Here is a 14,078-nt window from a genome sequence, read left to right as displayed (position 1 = left end):
TGGTTATTACTAAGGCTTAGAGAGGTGTCCGGCCTGCAGTAAGGAAGGTGTGTATACTTACAGGGGCTCCAGAAGGACCAGGGGGACCACGGGGACCCATAGGGCCCTACAGAGTGAGAAGAAATACATCATATTTAGAACAATTTATAGCTCAAAACTGTTGGGATATTTGATAATTAGTCAAAACCCTTTGAATTGTCAGGCAAGCCATTGTAGCCAAATAGCATGGTCTATGTGTCTTATGATGTTGCACAATTAGTTAGTTCTCAGCCTGTGGTTGTATGGTGGTATAAGAACAAAGAAGGAAAATAAATACAGTACATGTCAATGGGTTGACGGACAGCATACAGTGGTTCATTTTTACCACCAGGTGGCAGTGTGGCTTCAAGTCTGTAATACAGCATGCTACTACCACCCTACATTCACCATATACCTACCTATCTATTTAGCTTAAAACTATAATTTTAGGTGTTTCATTCATTCATTTTGAAGCATTTTTAACCCCTCTGGATTCTGTTAAGTTCATTTACAGTAACGTCTCCTGTCCCCTTACCATAGGTCCTTGCATCACTCCCATCTGTGCACCTCCAGCTTTCTCGTCGAATCCACCAGCCATCTGAGCAGCAAAGTTCTGCAGAAAGGTAAGGGGACATTGTTACTGAATTGACAGGGTCTACAGTAGATTCACTGCCCCCTGGTGTCTACCAAAGCTTTCACAGGCTGTATTTCTGCCTCGCCACTGCTCTGGCGCAACAAAACAATATGGTGGCACATTTACTTAGTAGTTGTCAGGAGGTATAATAATGGTGAGATTGACTGTGGTACAGTAGCTTAGCAATGTGTCTTCCATAGAGCAACACATAGAGCAACACATAGGCTTATAGCTTAGTGTCTTTCACACACACACGGTGAGATTGACTGTGGTACAGTAGCTTAGCAATGTGTCATCCATAGAGCAACACATAGGCTTATAGCCTAGTCTCTTTCACACACACACACACACACACACACACACACACACACACAGTAGCGTAGCAATGTGTCATCCATCTTTGTTTCTCGATCCCTATTCTACTAACACATAGAGCAACACATAGGCTTATAGCTTAGTCTCTTTCTCACTCACACACACACACACACACACACACACACACACACACACACACAGTGAGATTGCTAAGCTACTGTACCACAGTCAATGTATCATCCATCTTTCTTTTCTCAATCCTCTTATTCTACTAACACATAGAGCAACACATAGGCTTATAGCTTAGTCTCTTTCTCACACACACACACTGAGATTGACTGTGGTACAGTAGCTTAGCAATGTGTCATCCATCTTTGTTTCTCGATCCCTATTCTACTAGCACATAGAGCAACACATAGGCTTATAGCTTAGTCTCTTTCTCACTCGCGCGCACACACACACACACACACACACACACACACACACACACACACACACACACACACACACACACACACACACACACACACACACCTGACCATTAGAGTATTCCCGATGCTCTACTGCTCCAGTCTGTGTGGTGCAGAGTGCTTCTCTGCACCACACAGACAAAGACACAGAGTTTTGTGGTGGTGACGTCCTGCCCCACTGATCTACTGTCCTGTCATTTGTCTCATGCCACTTACCCCGCCAAGGCCTGCAGGTCCGTTAGGTCCGGGTGGGCCAGGGGGTCCGGGGTTCCCTGGGGTGCCAGGCTCGCCATCTCTGCCTCTGGGGCCAACATTTCCCTAGGGAAAATGAGAGAGGGACAAACGCATTCAACAACGGGTTCAATACCTAAATATGTTCAGTATTATGACAGAATGTTATTCTGTTTGGAATCAATCAACAAATCAGTCAATCAATCAACCAATCAACTGTAATGCATCAATTAACCTTTCAATTTGCTGCATTACTAGCCTGGCCAATGGTGAATAATTGCAGAGAACATATTGAGGTGCTTTAGGGATACATGCCACTATGTTGTTTGAATCTTATTATATTATTTTAGTCATTATAGAGGAGAATCTTCTCCATATTGGGGAGGTTTTCCAAAATAATGCAGGATATATATCTTACTATCGTGGAGCTAAATTCAAAGTCTCATACATAATAAACTATGCAGTGATCTCTCACAGCAATTACCGATGTTGAATGGTTAGCATTGATTTCAGTCCACACCACAGACAGATTCCTAAAAGTTATAGGGATTCTGTGTCTTACCTTATCACCCTTAGCTCCGGCTGATCCACGAGGTCCCTGCTCGCCTGAGGGGCCCTGCGCAAACAAACATATTAGGATGACCAATAGTACTTCATCAAGGATATTGTGCTGGGGCAAGATGCAAATTACAACTCATGAAAGATATTCTGCAAGGCAAAATACAACACAAATCATTTTTCATGGAATATATGTAAACAATTGTCATTATAATTCATAAAACAAATGATCAAATAAATATATGAGAGTATGTTTACCATAGGGCCTGCTGGTCCATGTGCTCCTACAACCTGGACAATGGGACATAAAGGATAGCTTGCTCAGATAAAAGTAGTCTTATGAAAGGCTTGATGTCTTTGATACGGTGTTGGGCTGCACTGACTTGAATAGCTAAGCTGCTGGGAAAGAACATTCCAGGACACTGTGGCCATGGACAAACAGCACAAAATAGACTTCACCAGGAACTCTGTTGCCAGACAAGTTAGTTTAGCTGAAAACATCTTCTGCTTGTCAAGGTTCGTTTTCTAAGGATCCTTGCATACCAGTGAATAAAAACATTACTAAATGGATGTATGGTGATTGGTTTGGATCCGTTATTTCCGAGGAATGTAGGTTTCCTTCCATATTGTCATTCAAGGCCCTAAAAAAACAGCAGGTTCAAAGCATGGTAGCTAATCACTTATCAACTGGAGGCTTTGGCTTTCTTGGAATCATATTATTCCCCAAAAGAAGAAGAACAATATGCAAATCGGTCATCCGTAACACTCAATGGAATGTTGCCTGTCCAGCCACAGTTCATCCAAGATGCTGAGGAGAGTCAACCCAGATACTGACTTGGATAGCTTTACTGCATGTATGTGAGTTTTAAGTGAGGCTATTGTAACATTGTCACAGTCTTGAAAATCTTTATATGCAGTTGTTCGCGAATGCTTGGCAATGGCATGCATGGGTACTTAAACAGAACCCTCAGTGCCTTCACTTAGATTTGATGGACAAAATAACCTTCTGATGTCTTTCTGAGTAAGCATGAGCTATCGTGCAGCCCAATAAGCTGTCATATGAATAAACGATACTGAGAAGAAATCAGAGCGTGAGATAATACAAATCAAGAGATCCCCTGTGTCAAGAATAGCAGCTAAATAATTAGACTAAACTGTAAATCTTAGGGTGCATACTTACATCTGCAATCTCGCCGGGTTCCCCCTTCTGGCCCTAGTAGAGTACATTAACAAGAAAGTCAGTGGTCATAATTTAAACTCTGTATTAAGACATACTCACATCATGTAAGTCTAAGTGTTGTTTAGTGTGTGGATGCAGTGTTTAGATGATCACTTAATACGATACAGTGTGAAATTTGATACATTGTCTGAAATAACACATTGCTGATCCAACAACAGAAAATATCCTTCAATTGTGATTTGTCCAGAACAGCTTTCAGTATAGCTATCATATCATCGTTGCCCATGGTCTCACCTTAGCACCAATCGCCACGTCTGATGTTGCAGATGGGTGGGATGAGGAAGAGAGAGAAAACAACATTAAAAAGGGTGAACCTGAGACTGCCGGATTGCTGTGTGTAGGGGCCAAACCTCCAGGGGTTGAAAACCCCTGATTAAAAGCCACACATGTGGAAACCAATGGAAACCAAAGACAGTAGTCCAAACCCTAGACTCTGAGAACCATCCAGAGTGTGTTGGAGGGTAAGCTGCAGTTCCACGTTGAGGGAGATGGTGCAGAAGCAAGCAAAGCCAGGGGATGGAACAGGTGTTTGGATCAAATCCTCAGTGTGTAGTGTGTAGACTAAAATATTTGTCTCTATAGCGTATTTTGGAGCCTACAACTGAGAACATTGACACATCCTATGGAGTTCAAAGCATAAATGGCCTTAGGGAGGAAAGCGTCCTGTTATGAAATGGCACACAACATGGTTATTATGATAGATTGATGATACATATCCTGAAGTACTTAAAGTCATTACAATTGAGTTTTTAAAGACAATTCTCAATCTTTCAAAATGCAGGAAAATGAATGTTTCAGAAAAGAAAGACATAACACACAGACAATGACTGAGGTGTGAAAGCAGCTTTGGTTTCGTTGTGTTGTTCGATGAGCAAATATGTATTTTCTACATTGAAAGTGAACATATCTTAGAATCTTGATAGTAAAATATTATAATACTCAATATTATCCTATCTTTGCATCTCTTCTCTTTGCTAATGTTATATATTGTGTGTTGAGCCTGGGAGGAGGTTGGGTCAAGTCTGGTAAAGTGAGGTACAGTAATGACCCTCCCATGTGTGTCACTGGAAATAGGATCATATCCATACATAACAGGAGTAATATGTGACAGGTGTATAAAAAGATGATGCTATAGAAAATGTGTCTTCAGAAAAAGGGCAAAGCAGTCAAAATGGTATGTATGCACACTAGTGATGGAAGAAATTAGACTTCAGAACCCCAAAGTTGGTGGGACTATCATGTGTTGTCAATCATTGTCTTACTTCACCCAATAGGATCGCTTTGATGTGGTGGGAACGGAGCTTCCATTGGACAAAATGAGACGGTGATTGGCAGCTCAGGATAACAGCCTCCCATAGGTTCTGAGGCTTCTTAGCCACCTGCCACTAAAATGAAAGCAAACTTAGAAGTGTCTCATTTTCATTATTGACCCTTGTTGTTTCTGGTGGAAAGCAGATTCCACGACTAAGGGATTAAACTCCTCATAAAGTGAACATCCATAGAGAGGGATATCCAGACGACGTTGCAGGTTTAGTCTCCAACCCAAAACAAGCAGGGAAAAAGGTAACACTTTTGAATAGGGAACATCACAGCTAACTACTTGTAAATACCTTTCGTATCAATTTATGAGCCACGAACTCTGTCCTGACTCACATCTGCACACCAAAGTCATGTACAGTATAATAAGCTACTGGGGACCTGTTAACCCCAGTTAACATCTTAACTGCAATTTACTTCCCCATTCAAAAATGTTGGCATGATAAGGGCACAGTAATTTATTCATGAATGTGTGAATAAATAAATGACAACCAGTGGGGGCGCTGGCGTCCGCAGGGCAGATGGGGTTGGATGATGATCTCCAGGTTGGATGATGGAGTTGGCACACTCTTTTATCTCCTCGCAGATGATCTCATCACACAACACTGACCCGCTGTCACACACACAGATACGACACGGCTCCGGCTTCCACACATCCTTATCATTATAACGATGGTCATCCTGGATGCAGGAGCCTGCCTCCTCTGTGGCCACCAACGGGGGTGATACAGAGGGCATGGGGCAGAGATGGGGTGGAGGGTGGTGGTTTGGCAAAGAGGGTACGACAGTGATCATAGTAGATAGGTGAGGGGAGGGAGCATGAGGGGGTGACATGGGTAAAAAAAAATGGCAGGACAGGTTAGAGGGCAAGCAGGATGGGCATTGCATGCAAGATGGTGGAGGAGAGGGGTGGGGGTCACAGAGAGACAGGGGCGGAGGTGAGTGGTGGCAGTTGGGAGGAAGAGGGGGAGGGAGAGAGACAAGCTTAGCATGAGGCCTCATTTACACCCCACGCACAGCACACAGCATCACAACACCACAGCATCACAGCATCACAACACAGCATCACAAAACTCTCACTCACATGACTGCACACACAGCTTGGGAGAGTTATCAACCACATTAAAGACAGAAGCATATCAGCATAATTCATCAAAAACATATGACATCAATATATCCATCATATCCAGGTATTAGACCTAATAGACTCATCTCAAAACTCTTCAACATGGATTAGCAGCATGAGCAGACAGGATCTGTCAAGGCATTGGTCTGGGTGGGTGCTGATTCGGGACATTGATTTTACCTGGGGGCCTCAGTCTCACAAGCTCTAACCACCAGCCTGTGGTTTATTTTCATAAAACAGCACAGCTCAGGAAGCCTCACCCAGGTTTATTTATCCTGCACGCAAACTGCAAGATTTATTCATTTAGAAGGAAGCCAAAGCACCAGAAACATCCATTCAGATTACAGTAATCATATGCAGAAAGCAGCTTCAATGCAACCAACAAATAGTACATTTAGCAGTGCCATTTAAAGGGAGTAGTAGGTATTTCTCCCAGTGGAGTGAGTATATTTAACCTGTAGGCCTGCTGCACTCTCTGGTGACGAATGGACCTGCATGAATGAGTCCCTCACATTGGGAGACTGTGCCCAATGACAAGCTGCTGCCCTAAGTAAACAGGGAATCCTTCATAAATTCTCCATCTGGATCGCATAGCTGTGTCAAGCACCAGTTCAGACACATTGGAGAATTAAGAATGGTGAGCTTTCATGCATAGGGTCTCAGGTTTGGCCTGCTAAATATAACGAAATATAACTATTTGTTTTTCTTGCATTAGTTTAAAAGTGGTTCTTATCACATACCTGCTACCAAACTATACTATATAACATGAGTAGTCCATTTAAGCTTTCCCCACATAAGGTGGGGTTGGTTGGTAACGTTTTGTTCCACAACTTTTTTGAGTTGTGGTGAGATATATATGGACACACGATCCCTAATTCATTACTAAAGGCTTAAACTACCACTACACTGAGCATGTGGCCCCTACATTATCTTATTCCGGGTACTAAATGGATAAAAAATTAAAGCCTATGTAGCACAGGTCCATGAATATGTTGATTATAAAGCAGCACATGATATATTACACGTTGCGTGATGTAGCATAGCCCATCTCTCTAGCGACATACAGAGAGTATCCTGTTCCAAAGTTTGTTCATAAAACACCTACTCCTCCCTCATTAAGTGACCAACTGCCATTCACTTCCTGATACCCTTTGAGCCTGCTCGTCTGGGGTCAAGATGTGTCTGACCCTGTCTCTTCAAATGATGAACTATTTAATCTACAGTATTTCAGCCACCACCCAGAAACTCAAGCTATTTCATTCGCTCAATTCTAACAAAGAGTCACCTAAAACAATATAACTATTCATTTGAAATCAGAGCTGATAATGTTGTTTTCTCAGGAGGATAAAATGCCACTCTGAACAACAGTAAAAGTTCTCTAAATTGCCTAAAAAGCTACAGAACTGCCAAAGCATCTCAAGAGAGCCACTGTGTCTGTCTGATGCAAATAGATTAGTGCTGTTAAATACTGGCACTAGAGAGAGTGCTTGTGCAGCGACGGGATCCACAGTGAATATCCAGTAGTGAAACAAACACACACTTGTTCACCTGGTCCTCCATCCCACACAGATGTGCCTTGATAGCCTCACCTATGTTCCCCACAAAAAAAACAATTTCAATGCATAGGCCCTGTATATCCTCAAACACTTACAATGTAATTAAAATGTTGCAATTAACTATGTCATTATCAAACCAGTATTAGGATATACTGTTCAATTCAATACCATTATTTAAATAGTAATTTCTTAATTTGACATCATGGACAATATAACAGTCCAGATAAATCACATTTAATCTCTGAATTGTATCTGCAAGAATTGTAATTCATAATTGTGCAATTCCTCCAATGACTGACCAATACTTTTCGGAGTATGTGCCCTTCCATCAATGCCAATGTTGATATATCTTGTATATCATATCATGTTCGCAGCAGTTTTACATTCAACACTCAGCCTATTCATTTTGCAGGCGAGAATTGCGCAGAAACTGCACACTTTAAATACCAAGGTAGTGCCACAGTCATACAGAAAGAAAAAGATTAGTTGATCAAATGTTATCATAAGAAGAATCCAAAAGAAAATTCAACAGAAAGATGCAACTTACGGTCATCCTCTTCCTGACATCTGACAATGGATAGTAAAACAACTTGGGATGCTACAAGTAGCAGAACAGTCCGTGAATCCACAAAGCTGAACATGTCTAAATATTAGACATGCAGGAACTTGGGTGAGGAAAAAGATGGGACAGAGCAGACGCAGCTCTCTTTCAGTGGTGTGTAATGTGTGGTCCCAGAGACTACAAGGGAACCATGCAGTCAACCTTCCAAAATCGAAGTGGAATCCAACGCGGGGCCCCAGCCGGCACTTTACACCCACCGCGTCAGAGCAAGAACCGTGGTTATGTCCACTGTGCCTTCTACGAATCTTCGTATATTCCAAAATACAAGTCCTCCCCCCGACCCCCAGTGGAGCTGAAACTCGACCCACATCTCCCTCCCCTCCACTCCTTCAGCGTCTATTCTCCCAGGGACCTCTCTCTCCCTTTCCTCTCGTGACATGTGGAGATGAGGTAGGCTACCTATAAATCACACTTTTTGGTTCTCTTTCAACCCCCCCATTACAATAGTGTATGGCCACTCACCTGCCAAACTCATATAGATAGACAACTTCACAATATGGAGATTAGAATATCTGAGGTAGGCCTAGACCTATTAAGAAAGTCATCAACAACAGAATTATGATTTTACCATTTGCAGGTGGCGAGGTGCATTGAGGCCTTCACTGAATAGGAGTAGGCCTACACTCATTCATTGGTTTCATTGTATCGGCATGCAAAATAGCCAACTCTCTTATGGGTGTATTAATACACATTTGTAACTCAATAACATAATATGTGATCTGAATAACTTACTGTTGATGTGGTAATGGTAGTGCAGGTCTGATTATGTCACATACAGTTGCAATTTATGTCAACACCCTAGGACTCATACAGGTGAGAAACAGGGATTTACAGATCAGCTCCTGTACTGAAGTTACCTGGTTAAATCCCACACATCTCTGAAATAGTGCTTGAAAGTCCATGGATTCTCCCAAGGGGAAGCTTCAAATCAGATCTCCTCACTTGGTTTGCCTAGCCGACTGTCAATCATGTCAATCACACCTGAAAGTGAATTAAACTGCTGAGCTGTCTGCTTACACAGGCCCTCACACTCAGCATTGGTTGTGCATGGCAAATGTTGTAGGCCCAAAATGTCAACATTTGAACATCTCTCTCGCTCTCTCTACCTCATTCTCTCAGAATTATTAGCAATTTGTTCCACACCTTTTTTACTAAACATGGTGTTCATTCTCTCACTGGCCCTGAAAGGGAGGTGGCTCGGTATTTGCGGGAGACTGTTGAGTATATCTCCCACAAAGGTGTTCAACACACCACTTGGACACCTTGAATATTTGGTCATGCCTTTTGGTCTCACTAACACCCCTGCTGTTTTCCAGAGCCTAGTCAATGATATACTGAGGGATGTGATTTGACGCGTCATTTTTTTGTCTATGTGGATAACGGTCAGATTTTAAGGACTCTTTTGGCTCACCAGGAACACGTTCACCAGGTTCTCCAACGACTGTTGGAGAATAAGCTTTTTGTTAAAACTGAAAAATGTGAGTTCCATGCTTCCTCTGTATCTTTCCTGGGTTAAATTATTGCACAGGGATGGTTACGCATGGATCCTTCCAAGGTCAGGGCAATCGCAGGCTGGCCTGCGCCCTCAAACCTGAAGCAGCTACAGCGTTTCCTGGGGTTTGCAAATTTTTACAGATTCATCCGCAACTACAGCCGTCTGGCAGCACCTCTCACCTCCACTCCGTTCCACTGGACCCCTGATGCAGAGGCAGCATTCCTGGAACTCAAGCATCGCTTCACTTCCACTCCTGTCCTAACTCAGCCAGACCCAGAACTCCAGTTCATCGTGGATGTGGATGCCTCCGACACCGGGGTAGGTGCTGTTCTGTCTCAACGTTCCCCCCTCTGATCAGAAGGTCCAACCATGTGCATTCTTTTCCCGTCATCTCTCACTTGCCGTGAAATTTTGACATGGGTAACCAGGAACTCCTGGCAGTGACGCTAGCTCTTGAGGAATGGCGTCACTGGCTGGAGGGTTCTATTCTCCCCTTCATAGTGTGGACGGACCACAAAAACCTGTCCTACATCCAGACCGCCAAGCGTCTGAATTCTCGGCAAGCCAGTTGGGCATTGTTCTTCGGGAGATTTAACTTCATACTCCTTTATCTCCCCGGTTCTAGGAATACCAAGCCTGACGCCCTCTCCTGCCAGTTCACCATCGACAACACTGGTTCCGTGCCAGAAGCCATTGTGCCATCTACCTGCATTAGAAGCCATTGTGCCATCTACCTGCACCTCCGTCATCTCCTGGGAGATCGAGTTCTGCATTCGCCAGGCTCAGTAGAGCCAGCCTGACCCCGGTCCTAGAAATGCTCTATTTGTTCCAGATTCAGTTCGCTCTGATCTTCAGTGGGCCCATTCTACTCACGTCGCCTGTCACTCGGGTATGAACCAGACCCTCGCCTGCCTTCGTCAGCGCTTTTGGTGGCCTACCATGGAGAGATACGTCCGGGAGTGTCTCAGCCTGCTCGGTCTGTGCCTGGAATAAGACCTCCACGAAACCCACGTCCGGCCTGCTTCGCCCTATTCCCATACCCAGTCGCCCCTGGTCACACATAGCTCTGGACTTCGTCACTGGCCTTCCCTTATCCAACAGTAACTGTCATCCTCACCATAACTGACAGATTTTCCAAAGCTCACTTCAGTCCCCCCCAAGCTTCTGTCCTCCAGGGAGATTGCTGACCTGCTGGTGTCCCATGTGTTTCGTCTACATGACATTCCTACTGACATCGTTTCTGACAGGGGACCCCAGTTCACATCCCAGGTATGGAGATCTTTCTGTTCAGCACTGGGTATCAATGTCAGTCTTTCATTTGGCTGTCACCCCCTGACCAACGGCCAGACTGAACAGGCCAACCAGGAGATGGAGACTGCCCTACCCTGCGTGACTTCTGCTAACCCTTCCTCCTGGAGTGCTCAGCTACCCTGGGTTGAATATGCCCACAACACCCTCAACAAATCCTGGTCAGGTATGCCACCCTTCGAGTGTGCTCTGGTTATCAACCCCCCTCCCCCCTTATTCCCCGCCCGAGAGGTCGAGGTGGCGGTACCCTCAGTCCATGACCATATGCGGCTTTGTCTTCGCACCTGGAGGAAGGCCCAGGCTGCCCTTCTACGTGCCTCTGCCAGGATCCACTCCCTAATCCAGGGCAAAAGGTATGGCTCTCATTGAAGGACCTGCCAATGAAGGTGGCTTCTAAGAAACTTTCCCCTCAATTGATTGGGCCATTTAAAATTGTTAGTATCATTAATAACCCCTTTGCTGTGGCCTGAAACTCCCACCCTTCCTTCCACGTATCCCTGATCAAACCTGTCAGTTCCAGTCCCCTGTCTCCTCCTGCCGCAGCTCCTCCACCCCCTCGGCTCATCAATGACCATCCTGCCTACACCGTCCGGCAGCTTCTGGACATTCGCCGTTGGGGTCGTGGCTGGCAGTACCTGGTGGACTGGGAGGGATACGGGCCTGAGGAGCACTCCTGGGTTCCCCGCTATAATTCTTGACACCTCCCTCTTACGTGCATGCTATACCTCACACTCAGATAAGCCTTGTCTTGGTGCCCTTAAGGGGGGGGGGTGTTTGTGTGGGTTGAGACAGGTGTGCTGGAGGCAGAGCAGATCCCCACCAGCTGCAACCTGTTCCATAATCAAGACCTACAAATACTCAGCCAAGCCACTTCCACGCTGCCAGATTGCAGCCTCTTCTCAGTTAGTCTGTGTTTTTTAGCCCTTTGTTCCTGCTTAGATCCTGTTTTCGTGTTATGCCTGTTTTCCCTTGCCTGACGCTGTTTTCCTCTCCGCTGCAGTTCTGCCCACTCTGTATTTGGCCCATGTCTCGTCAGTCCTGCCCCACTCCACAGCGTCCTTGGATTCCTCTCTGGACCTGCATACCCAATACCAACTCCAGCCTCAGCCTCCGCACCTGGCCTCCTGCAACCCGCCCGAGCTTCCCCTGGCCTGCACCCCATCTTCCCTCTGTTTCAATAAATACCTTAGTTACCTCATCCCAGTCTCCTCGTCTGAGTCTGCTCTTGGGTTCACCTGCTCCGCACCACGTGACATTTTTACTATTTTCTACACTGTAGAATTAATAGTGAAGACATCAAAACTATGGAGTAACACATATGGCATCATGTAGTAATCAAAGTGTTAAACAAATATATTTTAGGTTCCTCAAAGTAGCCACCCTTTGCCTTGACAGCTTTCCAGCAATGGACTGTCGTTTCTCTTTGCTTATTTAAGCTGTTCTTGCCATAATATGGACTTGGTATTTTACCAAATAGGGCTATCTTTCCCTACCATGTCACAACACAACTGATTGGTTCAAGCGCATTAAGGAAAGAAATTCCACAAATGTACTTTTGACAAGGCATACTTAATTGAAATGCATTCCAGTGGACTACCTCATGAAGCTGGTTGAGAGAATGCCAAGAGTGTGCAAAGCTGTCAAGGCAAAGGGTGGCTACTTTGAAGAATCTGAAATGGTACAAAGCATTGTATGAGATCTTCAATTTCTTGCATGGAATAGCCTTCATTTCTCAGAGTAGACGAGTTTCAGAAGAAATAATACAAATCCTGGCCATTTTGAGCTTGTAATCGAACCCACATGCTGACGCTCCAGATACAACTAGTCTAAATGAATTTTATTGCTTTTTTTAATCAGCACAGTTTAACTGTGCTAACATAATTGCAAAAGACTTTTCTAATGATCAATTAGCCTTTTAAAATTATAAACTTGGATTAACGTGCCATTGAAAGACGAGGGATGGCTGATAATGGTTCTCTGTACGCCTACGTAGATAAACCATTTTTAAAAAATCCTGTTTCCAGCTACAATGGTCATTTACAACATTAACAATGTCTACACTATTTTTGATACATTTGATGCTATTTTAATGCACAAAAAAATGAGCTTTTCTTTAAAAAAAGACATTTCTAAGTGACCCCAAACGTTTGAATGGTGTGTGTGTGTATATATATGAGGCATATCAGCTTTGCTAACAGTAGGAGTTGAGTGTAGATGAAGCGGACCATGTGAACTACTGTAGGGAGCGCTGAGGGCATGAGAACCGGCCAGTGTGTCTCTGAGGATTAACTACATCTAGCCTGTCAGATTCTAGAAAGATTCTTGGATTATGGCTTTATGGGTATCCAGTTATTGCAGGACCTGAAGCAACCTCTGGGTGTGAAGAGCACTCCAGTCAATGACTGTGTACTAAGGGTCAGTCAGAGTTTCGACAAGAGGCCTCTTTGGGCAAAGACCAGTTAACATGAGGCTGTGAGAACCAGTTAGAAGAAGATGTCTGCCACCACTGTTTGCAATGGATATTAAGGGCTGGAAACTGTAGGCGTGTTGCCGGCATTTCCAGTAAATGTTGTGAATATCCAGTGATATTATTTGCTTGAATAAAATGAAATGGTGAACAAAATATACAAACCAACTGTAATGAGCTACTCATCAACAGTGTTGGGGAATCTACTCTGAAAATACAGTTTACCAAGCTACCAATTACTTCACATTGGAAGAAGGTAAGATACACTAAAGCTACCCAATGAAAAATGGTTTACTTAACTAAAGTTACTTTGAAAAAAATAGTTCACTACATCCAAACTACTTTGTGAAAAATTATTATACGTACATTTGAAATGTCATAGACTATAAATTGCAAGAATATATCACTTTGGGGTCTTATGTAAAACAGAATGTGTAATGTAGCCTATTAAACACAAAAAAACAATATTTCAAGGGATAATTAGGCAGGTCTGATGCCGAGAAAAGGAAATGATTGCCTACTTCACCCATATTTTATTTTAGCAAAAAAAGTAGTATGTAGATTTAAATGTATTTCAACGACCACCAAGCTACTGCAAAATGTACTTACATTTCTAGTTGAATTACATGTAGTTCACTACTCCACAACACTACTCACCAAGTACCATTAATACTGTCTATTGTAAACCAAAAAAGTATCCCTTCACAGCCTGGCCTCAGAG

At 43.7% G+C, this 14,078-nt stretch overlaps 1 pseudogene; it reads right to left on the bottom strand.

Annotated features, from left to right (window-relative positions):
• LOC135527536 (collagen alpha-1(II) chain-like) overlaps window positions 1-8,282 on the bottom strand; it is a 37,292-nt pseudogene extending 29,010 nt beyond the window's left edge.
• Between the last annotated feature and the right edge of the window lie 5,796 nt (window positions 8,283-14,078).

Source organism: Oncorhynchus masou, chromosome 33 (assembly GCF_036934945.1).
Source record: "Oncorhynchus masou masou isolate Uvic2021 chromosome 33, UVic_Omas_1.1, whole genome shotgun sequence".
NCBI classification, from domain to species: Eukaryota; Metazoa; Chordata; class Actinopteri; order Salmoniformes; family Salmonidae; genus Oncorhynchus; species Oncorhynchus masou.
Note: the sequence above shows the minus strand (reverse complement) of the source record. Positions and strands in the feature narration are given on the sequence as shown.